The sequence below is a fragment of the Schistocerca nitens genome, chromosome 6 (assembly GCF_023898315.1).
Source record: "Schistocerca nitens isolate TAMUIC-IGC-003100 chromosome 6, iqSchNite1.1, whole genome shotgun sequence".
Lineage (NCBI taxonomy): Eukaryota > Metazoa > Arthropoda > Insecta > Orthoptera > Acrididae > Schistocerca > Schistocerca nitens.
The window spans coordinates 456,554,919-456,575,319 of record NC_064619.1 but is presented as its reverse complement, the minus strand read 5'-3'; positions in this window follow the sequence as shown (position 1 = coordinate 456,575,319).

Below are 20,401 nucleotides of genomic sequence, written 5' to 3'. Positions count from 1 at the left end.
AAATAAGAACACCGTGAATTCATTGTCCCAGGAAGGGGAAACTTTATTGACACATTCCTGGGGTCAGATACATCACATGATCACACTGACAGAACCACAGGCACATAGACACAGGCAACAGAGCATGCACAATGTCGGCACTAGTACAGTGTATATCCACCTTTCGCAGCAATGCAGGCTGCTATTCTCCCATGGAGACGATCGTAGAGATGCTGGATGTAGTCCTGTGGAACGGCTTGCCATGCCATTTCCACCTGGCGCCTCAGTTGGACCAGCGTTCGTGCTGGACGTGCAGACCGCGTGAGACGACGCTTCATCCAGTCCCAAACATGCTCAATGCGGGACAGATCCGGAGATCTTGCTGGCCAGGGTAGTTGACTTACACCTTCTAGAGCACGTTGGGTGGCACGGGATACATGCGGACGTGCATTGTCCTGTTGGAACAGCAAGTTCCCTTGCCGGTCTAGGAATGGTAGAACGATGGGTTCGATGACGGTTTGGATGTACCGTGCACTATTCAGTGTCCCCTCGACGATCACCAGTGGTGTACGGCCAGTGTAGGAGATTGCTCCCCACACCATGATGCCGGGTGTTGGCCCTGTGTGCCTCGGTCGTATGCAGTCCTGATTGTGGCGCTCACCTGCACGGCGCCAAACACGCATACGACCATCATTGGCACCAAGGCAGAAGCGACTCTCATCGCTGAAGACGACACGTCTCCATTCGTCCCTCCATTCACGCCTGTCGCGACACCACTGGAGGCGGGCTGCACGATGTTGGGGCGTGAGCGGAAGACGGCCTAACGGTGTGCGGGACCGTAGCCCAGCTTCATGGAGACGGTTGCGAATGGTCCTCGCCGATACCCCAGGAGCAACAGTGTCCCAACTGTGCACCCCATCTAAGGAACTTTCATTGTAAGTAATCATTGCAGGAGGGTCTCATACAGAGAAATGGGTACATTCCAAAGTTGCAGGACCACAACCTGGCTATTATGACGCTCTCCTAGGGGAAAAATATGAAGGTACTATCCCAGCGTCATGCCTCAATGTCTGCAGTTGAGACACGCTGCCCTTGACAGCAAGCTGAATGTCAGTTGGCTTGGATTAGTTGGCCACTAAAGGCATTGTCTCTTCTCCCCCAAGTGTTTATGCTGGCACGGTGTCAGCATGCATCCGGAACTCCGTCCATTGTACGGTTGCCGTCACCGTGTAAAACCCTGATTAGGGCTGCTTTCAGTCTGCTGCCTTTGTTGTGATGCTGTCCACCTGATTTTGCACAGTACCACAGATATGCATTCAGATTCTGGGTGGCTGAACAACAACAGGACATGAGACACAAGAACTAACATAAACAAAAATGCTATTACTAATTCTACAGCTACATCCTTAATTAAGCCGTAGCTACCTGAGACGTGTACATGTCCACACACTCAGCACGTTCAATCATTAAGATACTTTAGGAAACAATGTGACTACCTATTTACCAGTGAATTTAAAATTTTAATTTGGCCCTGTAAATGGGAGTTATGTTGTTAAAGATAGAAAAATGCACATCTTTTTCTTCTACCTTGTTGGCACCATATCATTAGTTCAGATGTTACTGAGAAGAAACCTATTTGGAACATACTTTGGAACCAATATTAGAAACTTCTTAATCTAAGCTGTTACGCCCTAGGGTGGCTTGTTCCTAGAATAAAAGCAGATAGAAAAGTTAGTGTCTTGTTTCTTGTCTAGGGTCACATCTTACATACGATACTGTAGAGCTTGTTCACCTGCACGAGAGACAAAATTCATTATTTGTGCGTGACAGGTACTGATGCTCCGTGGCATCACACTACAACACAAAACCTGAATCTCCACTCTCTAGATATGAATCCATGCACTGGTGGGTGTGTCCTAAATCCTGAGAATGCTCAACTGGTGCAGGTGACCACAACAAATATCAACAACAAAAAACAATAAACAAACCAAAAAAACTTCCGATAATGAAACCTGTTAACCACAGTGGGCACAAATGCTTCTTCAGTATTTTACTGAACTCAAATGGTTCACCCTTGTGCCACACACAACTCAATGTTACATGTTTTACAACTGCTAACCTGCCACAATAAAGGTAACAGATGACAGCCAGCATGTCTACTCCTTCTAATTCTCACAGGGTATTTTTAAAGGATTCAATATCATTACCACCAATCAATATTTGTTGGTGTGAGAGCTTCATATGGCAGAAACAGATTAATTCGGCATTGCTGCACAGATCATGAAGGAACTGGTTCATATTGACAGAGCCTGGAAGTATTTGATAGGACTTTCAAACTCCTGAGGAGACCAGATCCTTGCAAAACATGATTTCATGTTTGATGTGTTCCTCCATCTTGATCCACCAGTAGTTCGCCAAGAACGCATCCGTGAACTCTTTGTATGATGTGCATGTTGCAGTGATCGTATGCATTCTTTCTGCCCTCGAGGTGCCCACAGACAAAATCAAATTTGCTCTGAAGTGGCAACTGTGGAAGTAGCAAGAGGTCAAACTGAGAAATGAAGGTCTTTGGGTGTAGCATATTCCCACTGTCTCTGTAGTTCTGGAATCTTCTGATAGACACAAAGTGTTTGAAATTGAATGTGCTGTCCATAAATCTGCATAATGTTATTCCTGACAGACTGTCTGGTACTGACTCCAATTCCATAATGCCTGCATCACTTACTACAGGACTTGCCACATTGCCCATGTGCTTGTCAGTCCTGCGTAGTGGTATGTAGTTGTTTATACCACTTGTTGTTGTATCATCTTGTGATATTAGTTCCAAGTGCTCCCATAATTTGGTAAAATCATTCACAATTTCTTCACAGTGGATGATGCATTTCGTGCTTTATCTCACGACATTGCTCTTTTAATGTCTTGGTCCCTGTGTGAGCTTTCTTCACCTCTCTGACCACTGTTCTTGCTAACTGTTTAGCTTCTAGTGCTTCCTAGTGTTTGGGTCTTTTTGCCTTCCTCTTTCAGTTCTATCTTCTCAATCACAATTGTGCCCTCTGTTCTTCTCTCTTCATTGCCCTGTAATCCCCTTCTTTTTCCCTCCCTCTGTTTTTCCCTTTTGTCTGCATCTATAACTATGTTTTTTTTTAGTATTTTCATGAATTCTCTTTCCCTCTCTACTGCCCTTGCTTCCATTTTCTTTAAGAACGTGAACAAGTCATCCTTGCTTTGTTCGTATGCCACCCTACTATTGTGTGAGTATGTGTGTGAATTTGACTGTTAGATTGGTTGGTTATGCACGCTGGAACTTGCTTTGATCTGGACCTTAGCATCTGGTCCGTCTTCTAGATCATTCTCCCTTTCGTGATGGGACCTCATTACTCCTCGTTTTGCATGCACCTTACATATGAACAGTACCAGTTGCAACAAAGTGGTTAGCTTCCTTCAGGATATGGCACCAAATTGCGCATCCACAAATTTCGCAGATAAGGTTCCCAAAAATTAGAAATACATATTCATGCACATTGATGCTCACACCATGGTTTAATAAGACAAAATGGGTATACATAGGAAAGGAGTGCCTCATTGTCTCTGACGGTTTTAAAACTTCATTTTGTTTTATGTTTCTGATGCAAAAAAATCTACGGTCCCTCAAATTTAAGCAACCAAACCGAAATATATATTGACCTCCACCTGTCCAATGGCCAACTTCACACGTCCGTCCACCAACAAGCAACAGTACCTCCATTATGACAGCTGCCACCCATTCCACATCAAACGGTCCCTTCCCTACAGCCTAGGTCTTCGTGGCAAACGAATCTGCTCCAGTCCGGAATCCCTGAAACATTACACCAACAACCTGACAACAGCTTTCGCATCCCGCAACTACCCTCCCGGCCTGGTACAGAAGCAAATAACCAGAGCCACTTCCTCATCCCCTCAAATCCAGAATCCCCCACAGAAGAACCACAAAAGTGCCCCACTTGTGACAGGATACTTTCCGGGACTGGACCAGACTCTGAATGTGGCTCTCCAGCAGGGATACGACTTCCTCAAATCCTGCCCTGAAATGAGATCCATCCTTCATGAAATCCTCCCCACTCCGCCAAGAGTGTCTTTCCGCCGTCCACCTAACCTTCGTAACCTGTTAGTTCATCCCTATGAAATCCCCAAACCACCTTCCCTACCCTCTGGCTCCTATCCTTGTAACCGGCCCCGGTGCAAAACCTGTCCCATGCACCCTCCCACCACCACCTACTCCAGTCCTGTAACCCGGAAGGTGTACACGATCAAAGGCAGAGCCACGTGTGAAAGCACCCACGTGATTTACCAACTGACCTGCCTACACTGTGATGCATTCTATGTGGGAATGACCAGCAACAAACTGTCCATCCGCATGAATGGACACAGGCAGACAGTGTTTGTTGGTAATGAGGATCACCCTGTGGCTAAACATGCCTTGGTGCACAGCCAGCACATCTTGGCACAGTGTTACACCGTCCGGGTTATCTGGATACTTCCCACCAACACCAACCTATCCGAACTCCGGAGATGGGAACTTGCCCTTCAGTATATCCTCTCTTCTCGTTATCCGCCAGGCCTCAATCTCCGCTAATTTCAAGTTGCCGCCACTCATACCTCACCTGTCTCTCAACAACTTCCTTGCCTCTACTCTTCCACCTCGACTGACATCTCTGCCCAAACTCTTTGTCTTTAAATATGTCTGCTTGTGTCTGTATGTGTGGATGGATATGTGTGTGTGTGCGAGTGTATACCTGTCCTTTTTTCCCCCGAAGGTAAGTCTTTCCGCTCCCGGGATTGGAATGACTCCTTACCCTCTCCCTTAAAACCCACATCCTTTCGTCTTTCCCTCTCCTTCCCTCTTTCCTGATGAGGCAACAGTTTGTTGCGAAAGCTTGAATTTTGTGTGTATATTTGTGTTTGTTTGTGTGTCTATCGACCTGCCAGCGCTTTTGTTTGGTAAGTCTCATCATCTTTCTTTTTATATATATATATATATATATATATATATATATATATATATATATATATATATATATATATATATATATATAGAGGGAAACATTCCACGTGGGAAAAATATATCTAAAAACAAAGATGATGTGACTTACCAAACAAAAGCGCTGGCACGTCGATAGACACACAAACATACACACAATATTCAAGCTTTCGCAACAAACTGTTGCCTCATCAGGAAAGAGGGAAGGAGAGGGAAAGACGAAAGGATGTGGGTTTTAAGGGAGAGGGTAAGGAGTCATTCCAATCCCGGGAGCGGAAAGACTTACCTTAGGGGGGAAAAAGGACCAGTGTGAGGCCTTTGGGGGTAATGCCAAATGTCAGACCAGCCTGAGAAAATAAAATATGCGAGCGTAATCTGGCTAGGGTGAAGGCATGTTTGCCGAGGGAATGTAAATAAAACTTAATGGGGTCGTTGTGGGGGTGTTGTGAGGGTGCCATGGTATTAGAAGGTGGAAAGTGTAACATGAGGTTGAGATGAAAATGAAAATAACTGGAGAAAGTAACTGGAGATTTGTTGTGAAAAAAGGCAAAAAAGTGTTGGTTAAAGTTGGGCTATGTTGTTCCTGTGGTGAACTTGGGTTGGTAGAGAACGATGTGCACATAGGTTAGGTGGTTGTGTTGCCGCCAAAACACGTTAAAGGATGGAGAGATTCGGGAAAATTTCAAAAAAACGGCGTGTAAATGTGTTAAAAAGAGTGGTTTTGTGGTGGCAGATTATGAAAATGAGGCTAACAATAGTCTGGCGAAGAAATAATGACGTTAAAACCTGCGGGAAGCGGCTAAAAATTATCAGTGATGTGGGAAGAACGGAAATGGAAATAAAGCGAAAGTTATCAGAACTAGACGAAAAGGTTGTTTAATAGCTGAAATGAACTGTTTGTGGACTAGAAACGGTGGATTTCATAGCAGCGGTAGTGTTGAAAGCGGAAAAAAATTTTTGGTTATGGTTTGGAAGTGAGTGACGTATTATTGAGTCTATATAGGCGGGATAAAATTGTATAGTAGATTACGGTAAAAAGGAGAAGGTGAAAACAAAGTGAAACTACTGGCACAAACAAAAAGAGAAAATAAGATGACAGAAAAGATTTCGAAATACAACAGTGACAATAACAAACGTAATTGTTGGGTTCAAATTAATGATATAAATTAATAGAGGGAAACATTCCACGTGGGAAAAATATATCTAAAAACAAAGATGATGTGACTTACCAAACGAAAGCGCTGGCACGTCGATAGACACACAAACATACACTCAAAATTCAAGCTTTCGCAACAAACTGTTGCCTCATCAGGAAAGAGGGAAGGAGAAGGAAAGACGAAAGGATGTGGGTTTTAAGGGAGAGGGTAAGGAGTCATTCCAATCCCGGGAGCGGAAAGACTTACCTTAGGGGGAAAAAAGGACGGGTATACACTCGCGCACACACACACACACATATCCATCCACACATATACAGATGTGGATATATATATATATATATATATATATATATATATATATATATATATATATATATATAAAAAAAAAGAAAGATGATGAGACTTACCAAACAAAAGCGCTGGCAGGTCGATAGACACACAAACAAACACAAATATACACACAAAATTCAAGCTTTCGCAACAAACTGTTGCCTCATCAGGAAAGAGGGAAGGAGAGGGAAAGACGAAAGGATGTGGGTTTTAAGGGAGAGGGTAAGGAGTCATTCCAATCCCGGGAGCGGAAAGACTTACCTTAGGGGGAAAAAAGGACAGGTATACACTCACACACACACACATGGGATATGTGTGTGTGTGCGAGTGTATACCTGTCCTTTTTTCCCCCTAAGGTAAGTCTTTCCGCTCCCGGGATTGGAATGACTCCTTACCCTCTCCCTTAAAACCCACATCCTTTCGTCTTTCCCTCTCCTTCCCTCTTTCCTGATGAGGCAACAGTTTGTTGCGAAAGCTTGAATTTTGTGTGTATATTTGTGTTTGTTTGTGTGTCTATCGACCTGCCAGCGCGTGACTTACCAAATGAAAGTGCTGGCAGGTCGACAGACACACAAACATACACACAGAATTCAAGCTTTCGCAACAAACTGTTGCCTCATCAGGAAAGAGGGAAGGAGAGGGAAAGACGAAGGGATGTGGGTTTTAAGGGAGAGGGTAAGGAGTCATTCCAATCCCGGGAGTGGAAAGACTTACCTTAGGGGGAAAAAAGGACGGGTATACACTCGCACACACACACATATCCATCCACACATATACAGACACAAGCAGACATTTATCATTCAAACCCCTTCACATCTGTTCCTATTTTTTCGACATCCCTCTGAGCTTGCTCAGTGGCTTCTCTACCTGTGTCCATCTTTTCTGACCCTTCACCCATGACCAGGTTCTTCATGCTAACACCTGCCTCTGCATGCACAAGCTCTCTTATGTGCTATGTGCGATCGTACACACCGAATATTAATATACACATTTACAAAATTTGTGACATGACACGGCAGATTTGCCCAGTAACTGATAATCATAAAAGTACCTGTTGTTGTTGTTATTGTGATCTTCAGTCCTGAGACTGGTTTGATGCAGTTCTCCATGCTACTCTATCCTGTGCAAACTGCTTCATCTCCCAGTACGTACTGTAGCCTACATCCTTCTGAATCTGCTTATTGTATTCATCTCTTGGTCTCCCTCTACGATTTTTACCCTCCCCAATACCAAATTGGAGATCCCTTGATGCCTCAGAATATGCCCTACCAACCGATCCCTTCTTCTGGTCAAGTTGTGCCACAAACTCCTCTTGTCCCCAATTCTGTTCAATACCTCCTCATTAGTTCTGTGATCTACCCATCTAATCTTCAGCATTCTTCTGTAGCACCACATTTTGAAAGCGTCTATTCTCTTCTTGTCCAAACTATTTATCGTCCATGTTTCACTTCCATACATGCTTACACTCCATACAAATACTTTCAGAATCGAATTCCTGACACTTAAATCTACACTCGATGTAAACAAACTTCTCTTCTTCAGAAACGCTTTCCTTGCCATTGCCAGTCTACATTTTATATCCTCTCTACTTCGACCATCATCTGTTATTTTGCTCCCCAAATAGCAAAACTCACCTACTACTTTAAGTGTCTCATTTCCTAATCTAATTCCCTCAGCATCACCCGACTTAATTTGACTACATTCCATTATCCTCATTTTGCTTTTGTTGATGTTCATCTTATATCCACCTTTCAAGACACTGTCCATTCCATTCAACTGCTCTTCCAGGTCCTTTTCTGTCTTTGACAATTACAATTTCGGCAAACCTCAAAGTTTTTATTTCTTCTCCATGGATTTTAATACCTACTCCAAATTTTTCTTTTGTTTCCTTTACTGCTTGCTCAATATACAAACTGAATAACATCGGGGATAGGCTACAACCCTGTCTCACTCCCTTCCCAACCACTGCTTCCCTTCCATAACTGCCATCTGGTTTCTGGACAAATTGTAAATAGCCTTTCACTCCCTGTATTTTACCCCTGCCACCTAGATACCGCAAATGAATAGAGGACAATCACTGTAGCCTTCCAAATCGCAATGCAGGTAAAAATACCACCAAATGACATAGACATGTGGTGCAGAACCCATGGAAACAAAATACATAGCTGACACAAATAAATGAATAATAGATGGCAGCAGCAAATTAAGATCACTCTAATACTAGCACAGTTTGCCACAGTTGGTCGCAAAATAGAAATAACAAAAGTGAAATGTACACGTGATCCACTTACTAACAATGTGTGATATTATTAGAGAGAATGATAGTCGGGCCACAGAATCACGCAAGGAACGAAGACTGAACAGCGTTTGCGAAATTACGCAATATCCCACGGTGTATGAGACTGTGGAACCTATCCGAGTAATGGATCTATCCAGACCCCTTCTTACTCCTCTTAAGACTCCATGTTAACCGTAAATTATGCAACAGAATCACTATCTTGAAATGCCCTAACACAGAATCATAAGGTGGGAAATTGCAATAATCCTGCTAGATAACTATCCATTCAATCAATAGATTAAGACAGTGAACTGAAGGAAACTATGTGCTCCTCCAAATAAAAAATCAAATGAACAGGGTGTATATGCCCCGTGAGATCCGGGAAAAACCCGGGAATTTTATAGAATTCTGGGAATTTTTCATTGTTTCAGTTTTCAGCTAAATTTTTGTAATTTTGACTGGTAAGAACCGATACTCTAACAAAGGATATTACTGTATCCCGCTACTGCAGAATAATACTTCAACAATAAAACATAAACGAGAAAAAAAAACTTATATTTCAAAGGAAATGCGCTATACTAAACAACGACACATAGTGCTCATGCAAGCTTCTGCCAACATCAAAATGTGTCAAAGGCTTTAGGAAGACTATGCAATGCTTCATAGCAACAAACAGCCTCCGTTGTGCGTGAAGTCACAACTGTTACATTAGATTCGTTTTTAGAGTTACGAGCAGGCTTGTGCGCATGCGCTGTTGAGTCGCGTTTGATTCTCCACCACTGTAGGTGGTCTTGCTTCTGGCTACAGGGATGTGACTGTTGGCTGTGCAAGCAGTCACAGCGAAATGCTACCGAGAAAAGGGGCGCCAAATTCATATTCTTGAGGAAAAGAACTTGTTTCACAAAGCGCCTAGCGTCCAGCGCACGTTTGTCTATCGATTATTCAGATTTTTGAACACATTTTAAGTTTATTTCTGAATTAATCATAAGTTGATTTTTGTTTGCGTGATGTCTCTATCAGAAGAATCCTCGTCGGATCTAGAAATAAACTTACCACAAACAAAAGGGGACGGGGCTATATGAACTGAGCGGAGTAAAGCCGAACGGATGTATGCCAATGTCTGATGATTATGTGGTTGATTGGGGTTGCGAATGATCAGCATTGTTATAATTACTAGCGAAATCTATAGATTCAGACTACCAGGATGGAAATAAACCACTGACAGGAATAACAGGTATCCAAGAAAATGAAATTTAGACAGAAAATTTTTGGCCAGATCGCTATACTAGTAAGGACCAGTTGTACAGTCCCCGGCTAGCAGCCGCTTAAGTTCTATTTTGGAAGTAACACGGTAAACGTGTTGTACGAAAACGTAATAGCCCCTTACCGGAAAATAATCGCGGGATAACTAAACCTGTGATTCTGGCAGGGTTAGTGAAGTTAATCGGCGAACAAATTTTGACTGGCAGGAATAGCTACAGAATTGGTGATGGCAAGATTATTAGAACGAGGAAGGAGAAGAAACGGGGACATCACACAAATTATTGAAGAATAACATGATTCCAAATTTATGTAAAAATTTCGTAATACTACTTTCCGATCTCATGCTTGAGAAACTGATGCGTATGAATGAAATGTGAAACTATTTCCTAATATAAAGCTTTTTGCTTGTAGTAGGCCTAATAGGCATTTGATATTGGTACTTTGTGAATTATATTCTGTCTTCTTATAAAAATGACCATGTGTGCCAAAACCGTCTCGTTTATTTGGTGTGTGTTACAAAATTGCTCCAATATTAGAAAGGCCTATTTTGTTTTATCTAGCAGAGAGTGACAAAATAGACGTAATCAGATCGAGAAACCACACCAGTCTAGGGTATTACTTGTGGTAACAGCTTTTTCAGTATTAGATAACGACATTTAGAGTTTTCAAGTATCAAAATGTTTCACGAACTTTGATGAGGTAATAGATTCTCTCGCAGAAAGGAAAGGACGCCATGTAAAGCTGTAGCAAGATTAGTGAGAAAAAATGCTAGGAGCTAAGTACTGAAGAAATGTGTAATGTCTTGCTTATCTCTTGTCTTTATTGGTTTTATGTATCCTATATTTAATTTTATATCACACAAAACAGCAAGTTATTAGCTAATAGGCAATAAAGAGTGCGAATTTTCAGAAGAGTTCTTGTTCTCCCGATTACAAATAATCCAATCCGCTATTAATTGCGAGTTTTCTATATTTTTTTTAAGAGGGGCAGGCTGTCAAACCGGCCGACTGGGAGCAGGAGAGGCACCACAGGACATTTCAATTTCCACTGTCCTGAATATAGTTTGATGGCATCCATTACAAAATATACACGTTTCAATTCCACAGAGCGAAATACAGTGTCGTGCGGTAGAAAAATGCTTTATGAAGAGGCGTGGCACTGCACCTTGGCACACTTAAGACCAAATAATACATCTTAACATTTCCTCGAACACATGTGTTTTATTTTTCAGACTTTTCAGAAAGATATGCACTACAAGATGAACATATTTTTGAAAATTCGAATTTTTTAGTGTTGACCCGGTTCGCAAATATCGTAGATCCGGGGCTGATGCGTAGAGCAGCCTTGAGTTATAGTGGGTAGTCTCCACGTGCTCCGTGTTTACATTTAGTGATTTTGCTGTTTCCCCCTCGTTTACTCTCAAGTCAAATGAAAACAAAACGGATATCTGTGGCCAGGAGGTATCAAGTGAATTAAAATGCATTCACATAATTACGCAAGGCTAAAATATGTGATTAGTTTCAGATTTTATTTTATTTCCACTTTTTTGACAGTCAAGCATTAATCGCCTTGTGGAACAATGAAGCTTTTTTGTCTGTTTGCTAAAGAAATTTGACTTTTATAAACTTCTTCCGCAGAGGCAGCCAATGTATTTGAAACGAAATGTTAATTCCACAGTACTGGCTAGTAACAACTGTTCGCTGCATTTGAAGTTCACGTTTTCATCTTCTAGCACGTATGGCATTTGCCATAATAAAGAACCAAGCATGATATAATACAGTACTGGTGCTCCAAGAAAATTTACATCCCGAAAACCACACTGAAAAGCGTAATATTAGGTCGATGTCTACTTCATTGGGAATGCTCTTTAAATGTGCACATTGTAGTATTGTTCACAAAATTCCGATGCTCTTGCAGTATCCTCTGATGTCTTGTTTCTTTTATGACATAATGTATGATCTTATTAATATTTTACACGTACGTAAGCGTGTTGTCGTCTGTTGCTGCGCTGTCTGGCAACTGCTGAAACGAACATATTTCTAACAGGTTGCGGGAAAATATTGCAAATGGTGGTTTGAAAAGCGTTACTTTCAAAGTAAATATCCTTTTACGTAAGTTGAACTATGTGCGAGAATGTGCCATGAATTTCTTAAATCACAGAGCGTTTGACTCTCATTTAAAAATCATCTCTTTGATGACGAGCCATTTAGAAGAATTTCGAACCCTGGAGATCAGACAGTTTGTCATTATTAAAAATTTTACTGGCACATTTGTGTGATATAAAGTGTAACACGCGCAAAAAAGATCAACATTATATCCGAAAGCTTAACTTCTCTTGCAGCTTATTAACCTTAGAGACCAATATTATATGTGAAAACTTTGCTGTTATTGTAGCAACACCATGTATATTAATTTAAACTATTAACTTTCCCTGTTTGTGTGTTCGTACTACTTAACAGCGATGTTGCTGTTGGCTGACTACATCACGAGTCCTAGGCTCAATATGCGCTGCCATCGGCTGGCGAGATCACGTAGCATGAGCTATGATTGGCTTACAAACGCACATCGCAATCTCGATTTCAATGTTTCAGAAAGTAACATACGGTGTTTGGTGGAATTCCACTGTATGCTTTCGTTATATGAAAATACGCAGCATACATGTTGCTGCACATCAAAGGTATTTCCAAAACGTGTCTTTTTCCGTGAGTTTCGTTTTCTCAAGTGCCGGGAAATTCTACACCAGTGTATACATTCAAAGGATTGATAAGGGAAAATATACCGTCACTTAACACGGAAAAAACGACTTTTCACCCAGGAGAAAGTCTATTTTTAACCGGGAAATCCGGTAATATTTTTTTTCTTGTCCACGTATACACCCTGAATGAAACATAAACCGATTATTTATTTTATTAACCAATCACAAAGCATTTGCTTCAATATTCTATGAAAAAAACAAAGTTAACTGCTGATCACAGCTAACAACATAGGCTGGATGGCTACCGTATCCAAGGTGCACATTAAATCATTAATCCAGTACAACCCAATAATTAATTTTGAAACTGCAGTGGTCAGTTGAATACTATGCCAAATGATACCAAGACATGAATTGGGTTTAGCGAAACTGTGGCAACAGTATGATTACTATACAAACATTAACCACTATGTAGTGAGCCGTGCTATTGTATGCTCCCATCAATCAGCTGTGGCAGTAAGTCAGAGGACAGTGGTCATAATGGAGAATCAAAATCTCAATGATCAGAACTTGAACACGTCCATGCGCCACAACATTTCTAACCACCATCAAACCAAGCGTATTCTCTTTTCTTCCACCAGCTCATGACCCCAAACATCAAACAAAAAAACTGTTACTCTTTTCCACCAATAGCATCTCGATGCCACATTTAACAAATTCCACCCCAGAATGTCGTCAGTCAAGGGCCAAACACAGCACATCTTCCTTGTTAGTTTGTCTTAGAAATTCCCATCTGACGTCAGCTGGTATTGGGCAAATCAGAGTGTAGTTTAACACTTCTGAATTTCCCAAGGCCAAACCACATTCCAATGTTTCTACATTTCTGACGTCCCAGTAAGCACTTGAAATGGTTGCCTTGGGCCACCTCAAGAGGCAAGTCATGCCACAGGCCATTACTCCAAATTTAGTGAAAATGGGCAGTGGGTTGTGTAAGCTTCCATTGGTGGCCACTTGACATATACAAGCCAGCGTAAAGCTTTGAGTGTGCATTATACACCCGGCACATTCAGAGCAATGTGCGGGCTGTGCATTTCTGATATAGTTACAGACTAAAACTATTAGTCCCTTTACCAATGACCAGTGAAAGTTTATGTTTCCCCATAATAAATCAATGTAATGAGACTCTAAGTACATGCAACTAAAGTGGCCTGTGTATTGAAGTCATGAAAAGGGGCACATAAATTTAGTACAAATGGAAGGAGGCATGCCAGACTGCTTGTAACATTCTGACAGCTGTGTTGATCCTCCACGTTATGGGGAGAGCAACTAATGGAGGTTGTCCCTCCAATGCTACTTCAGCAGCCCATTGAATAGATTTGTTATATTTTGAGCTGCCCTTGGCTCCAGCACCTGAGAGTACCAATGTTGAGATGGAACTACTGGGTGGGCTTCCAGTATCTCTCCCCCTCCCTCTCCCCCCCCCCCCCCCCTCCCTAGACATTTAAGACATAGATGTTGGCACTTTTGCCCTTATGTACCCATTAAAGGTGGGAGGAATTTGGTATCTTCCAGTATCTCTCCCTCCCCCCCTCTCTCTCCCTCCCCTTCCTCTCGCCTCCCCCTCCCTCTCCCCGTCCCTCCCTCCCTAGACACTTAAGACATAGAAGTTGGCACTTTTGCCCTTATGTGCCCATTAAAGATGGGAGGAATTTGGTATTTGTGTCTGCTGAGATTGCCATGGCAATGAAGGATTTGGAACCAATGGTGCTGGCAGCCAGTGAACTGGTTATGGTGGCCGCAGATAGGGCACACCCTTGTTGTGTATTGGAAAGAGCCTCGGGTTTCCGAAGTGCGAAGTTAAGGCGGATGCCAACTCAAGTAACTTGTGTGTTTGCTAGCTTAGAAACCTGACCTGCTGATATTCTGCCATATTTAGACATTTGCTTGTTTAGGGGCATCTCTTTCTCTTGTCATATTAAGTGCACTGTTGGTGTTTCTGGCTTGTGCATAGTTTTAATTGGTTTAGCTCTATGGATGTTAGAACTCGTTGCTGACGACTTGGTTTGGCTTGGACATAGCGTATTGTTTTCCTCCCAGTTTGTGAATTCATGCTTTTGAACCTATGTCCCAAGAATAAGTTGTTAAACTGACATATCCTGGGAATAAGTTGTTAATCTTTTGGTGCTAATAACTCTACTTCAAAGACAATGGGGTACAAAGTCAGCCTGATACAACCATGTACCTCAAAGACTTGCTCCAGAGATTCAGTTTTAGAGAGCCTCGTGCTGTATCAGGAAGTGTGTCTCCTCAACATGGACAATTTCATTGCTGTTACTGGGTTATCCTCAGCCACAGAACTCTCCTTCTGCTCTCAGATACTTATAGATTTTGCTCAGTGGGAAATTACTGATGACCTTCATTCAGGTGACCACTTCCTAGTCTGGATTCACCTACCAGATGGAGTAATCCTCAACAGAAAGCTCCAAGGTAGATGATAAGCAGAGGTAACTCTACATTGTTCAACCAACTGGCTGTGTTTCACCACCAACCCTGTGTCCAGCAACGGGAGGACCACACTACACATGTGATCCACCATGCCACTGACTTACCCATCCTGAAGTCTTCAGGGCATCTTGGAAGAAGATCAGGTTTGTGGCTCTGTGATGATTTATGCCCAACAGCAGCTCACAGCCTTTCGAAATGCGAGAGCCGAAGCTTGATGCATAATCGAGGAGAGCAAGATAAGGTCATGTCACGCGTTACTGGACTCTATAGTTACTCTACGTGTATATGTATGGGAAGCCTTCAGGACGATTAATGATAAATGCACTTAGTTACCTACAGCAGTGGTGCTGAAGCAGGGGTGTTTCCAAACAATGGCCACAGACACTGCCCAGGCAATAATAGAGCATTGTGTGATGGCTACTGCCACTGCTATCCAGGATCTGCCTCAACTGTGTGACCATTGAGAGGGATGAGTTGGGCTTCATATCCAACAATTCTGTCATACAACTGCTCTTTCTCCATTTGGGATCTAGATTCAGCACTATCGGAGACTTACGATACTGTGCCCAGTCATGGCTGAATCCAGTGTGGCATCATGCGAAATTTGCAAAGAGCATCAAAGAAAATCCTTCTTGAATGTTTTAATTTGATATGGTGGACAGGACAGTTTCACCACTTGTGGAAGGAGACAATTTTGATACCTCTCTTCACACCATGAAAGGAGTAGACATATCTTGTGTAACTACCAGAACATTCACTCAGTGAGCTGTGTAGGTAAGACCTTGGAGCAAATGGGCAACCATCGTTTGGTTCTGGATATTAGAGACCAGACGGCTCCCTAAACACCCTCAGTGAGAGTTCAACAACCTGGCCCTGCTAGAGGTGGCAAATCAGCAAGCTTTTCCTGTGTAAATGGCCTTGTAAAGTGATCTTTTTTGACGTCAGTGAGGCATATAGAGTTACTTGGAGACACAGTATTGTAGGACAGCTTTCATGGCCACCTACCCATATTTATTTGGTCCTTCTTATCTAAATACAATTTTAGTTACTGAGCTGATACTGTGTTGTTAAATAATTTTGAGCAGGTGAATGGTATTCCCAAGGAAAGTGTTGTAAGTGTTACCCTCTTTGCATAGCCATAAAAAGTATATCATCTTCCATAGGGAATCCTGTGCAGTGCTCATTATTTGTGGATGATTTTGCATTTTTTTGCATTCCTTCTCTAATACTGCAACAGTGACTGATCAGTTACAGCTTACAATGAAGAGGTTGAGGGAGTGGGTTACAAAGACAGGTTTTTAATTTTCTGTAGATAAGTGTGGTGCACCTTAACCACAGGTCTTAGGGAGTGGAAGGGCATGTCTGCTGCAGTTTTAGAGGGCTTTTGTGACACTGTGATTAGACTACGGGTGCACAGTGTATGGATCAGTGAGGCTTCTTTCCTGAAGATCATTGGTGCTATCCACCATAAAGGAATCAGGCTGGCCACAGGTGCTTACTGGGTCAGCCCCGTATGCAGCCTCATCTCCTTTCATTAAATCTGTTTACCCTGTGACCACAAATTCCTGAATGCTTCCACTGCAATAGAAACTCTTGCTCTTCAACAGTTGGAATGACATTTCCAGCTTCATCTGAGGAAACTGCCCCAGCTACTCCTGTTTGTGCCCACATGGGACTCCTATAGCTGAGAAAAATCCTACCGATCTGATCCAGTCCTCCCCTATCAACCCTTCATAGCTCCCCAACCATGTCTTGCTGACTTACTCCATCTTCTAAATTCTCAAAAACTTCTTCCACTGCTCCTAATCACCCATCCTGTAACACTGTTGTCAATCTATCTGCCAAAACCCTGACTCCTGCAGAAGTCTCAGTACTTTCTAAAGGGCTCACCTTTAGCTCCAAACCTAATTTGAGCCCTGACAAACTTTTAAAGGACCTTATTTCCTTTACTCATTCTCTGCAGTGGAAACGTTTCTTTCCCGCATGTGCTACTGACAACAGCCAACCAAACCTCATATAAAACCTTGTTCAAAACAGTTCGAGTCTCCCTCCAACTGTGACCCTCCTCTGCTTCCAACCAGTCATCCCCTGGTAATCCACATTTCTAACCTGGCTTCACCTTCCTTTCCTAAATCCTTCCCCAATGAGTGCAACATTGTTCCTGTGGAACACACTGCTGTGCATTACCTGAAAAACAATCCTAACTTTATCATATTGCCCGCATACAAAGTGTCCAGCACAGTGGTCATGAACTATAGTAAATGTGGCTGAAGGTCTCCACTAACTTTCTGACACCTTTGCAAACAAACCTTACAACCACGATCCCATCCGAGAAGCCCAACATGACCTCAAACAACTCCTTAAGACCACTGGTTCGTCCCAAAATCTGACCTCTGAATCTGTCTCCCTCCTTACACCAACAACCACCCACACTCCTCCCTTATCTACTCCCCAAACTCCATAAATCCAACCCCACAAGTCTCCCTGCTAGTTATCCCATAGTGGCTGGGTACAATGCTTCCACAGAATGAACCTCTGCTTTGTTGACCAACACCTTCAAACTATCGTCTGTAGCCTTCCAAACTACATTCAAGGCACTGCTCACTTCCTTCAGCTCCTCTCCACAGATCCTGTTCCATTAACACTAGAACTGCGTGTTGGTCACTGTTGTACACCAACATCTCCATGAACATGGTCTTGAGGCCCTACCCAACATCCTCCCGATACCAAATTTATCTTCTGTCTCCAAATCTTCCTAGACAGCCACCTCCTGATCCACAATTACTTCACTTTTGAAGATCATATCTATAAACAATCCATGGTACTGCAATGGGTACTCGCATGGCACGATCCTATGCCACCTTATTTATTTGCCATCTGGAGGTATTCTTCCTGTCCAGCAATACCTAAAACCTCTTGTCTGTTTCAAATTCACTGATGACATTTGCATGATCTGGATGGGTGGCAAAGACAACCTTTGCTCTTTCCTCGATAATCTCAACATCTACTCCCAAATCCACTTTGTCTCGTCCTGCTCAACTCATCGACACATCTTCCCAGATGCTGATCTCCACCTCTCTTATGGCTCCATAACTACATCTATTCATATCAGGCACACATCCTGGCCGAAACCCTTTGTAATCTGTTCCCACTAGCTCACCTTATTTTTGCCCTTCTCTCTTGTGTCCACACCACCCCTTCACCTCTTTCTCCTCCTTCTTCATCTCTACATTTCTTTTCTTTTTTTCCCTTTCATTCTCCCCCCCCCCCCCCTTTTCCTATCTCTCTTTTTGCTGTACCCTCTGTACTTCTTTTGTCTCATTGTGCAGCTGCAGAATCATCTGTCCAGAGATCTGCCTCTTTCCCATTACCCTCTCTTTGTGCCCTTCCTACTTTCATCAGATCAGTCAACTTGTTTCAATAATAAGTCTTGCTGTTGTCACGGAAGTGTTCATTTGGGTGTGAATATGTGTACTTTTGCTAGAAAAAGAGCAAGATCTCACAAGCTGGTGTGAATGCTTTTACCTACTGTGTGTTGCTGTGCTCGATGCGTTGCTCTGCTATAGGTAAGTAATTGGCTTTCTCTTATTTTGTGTACTGCTCCATCCAGGAATTTCCGCTATGCTATCTATTATCTGTCCTATTTTTATTCTTCTTAAAGATCCAGAATCTTTTTATATTTCCATTTATATTTTTTGTTTTAAAAGCTGCAGAAAAATAAGAGAAATAGAAAAAAATAAAATGGGTGTCTGCCCCTAGATGGTGAGACACAGGCAACTGCATGTGCAGATGTGTGTGCTGGCAGAAGTTGTCAATTAACTCTCTCAAATCTTTCATCGATACACAACAGCCAAGTGGCTGATTCACAGCCCTCCTTAAGAAATCAGGCAGTGTGTCATTAAAATAAGTGACAGGTACAGGAAAAAACAGTCCTTTTCTATCTGAAGCCAAACAAATGCTTTCTTTAAAAGCATTTGTTAAACTTCCCTATTTTACACATTATAGCACGGAAACTTATTACCATACTAGTACCAAACTTGGTAGCATTTATGTCAAGGACATGGGGAAGAGAAATAATGCAGAATCAATTCAACTGAAACTCTTTTAATGTGCTGCTGTAGTAGATCATACCATTACATGCCAGTACCATTACTGCTACAAAAGGGGCTCAATATGGCACCTATCAGTGTCCAGAAGAGTCTGAAAGCTCAGGACTGCATTTTGCACAGTGGGACAAAGCATGTCAGTAGGTACGGTGGTTACCTCTCATGATGTGCTGCGCTTCAAATCAGCCCATGTGTGAATGTTCCCCTGGTAAACCCAGTCCTTCAGGTAGCCCCACAACCAGAAATCACAGGGAGTGACATCAGGTGATCGTGGTGGCCAAGTATTTGGAAACAATTGGGGGATAATTCGATCATTTCCAAATGTGTTTTGGAGAAGCAGGTGAACTTCACAAGCAATGAGCGATGGGGCTCCATCTTGAATGAAAACTGTTGACTTCAATGCATCTTTCTCCTGTAGGGCGGGTATGACATGCTGTCAAGTGTATCACAGTAATGCTCTCCAGTCACACTGCATGTCTTTGGACCTTAGAGTGCCAAGCTGTTCAAAAAAGAATGGGCCAATGATGAAAGTAGCCGCAAAGCCTCACCATACGATGACACGTTCACCATACAGAGGAACTCCGTGCAGAGCGAATGGAGGTGAAGATCCCCCACACTTGGCAATTCTGTATGTTCACATCACTGTCAGAGGGAAATGAGCTTCATCTGTCCATAGGATGGTCCAGGGCCAGCCCTCATCAACTTCAATCCTTGCAGGAAAGTGGACAGCGAAGTCAACACATCATTGTGCATCCTGTGGTGTAAGCTGCTGTATGATATGGATCTCATATGGGTACCATTTGAGAATGGTTCAAAGTACCTTCTGTACAGTGGAGCACGGGACGTTCAGCTGTCGTGACACAGCATGCACACTGCCTGATGATCGGGAATTGTGTGCAGCGTTGTCTGCCATAGAACAGCGATTTTATCAACCACTTGTGGTGCAACTGGTCGTCAGCCTCATCCCAGAGCAACGCCCAGTTCTCCAGTTGATTCGAACTTCTTCATCATGGCCCACACAGAAGGTTGAGAGAGGACCTTTCATTAATCCTTTCAGCAGGTGATATTCTTGAA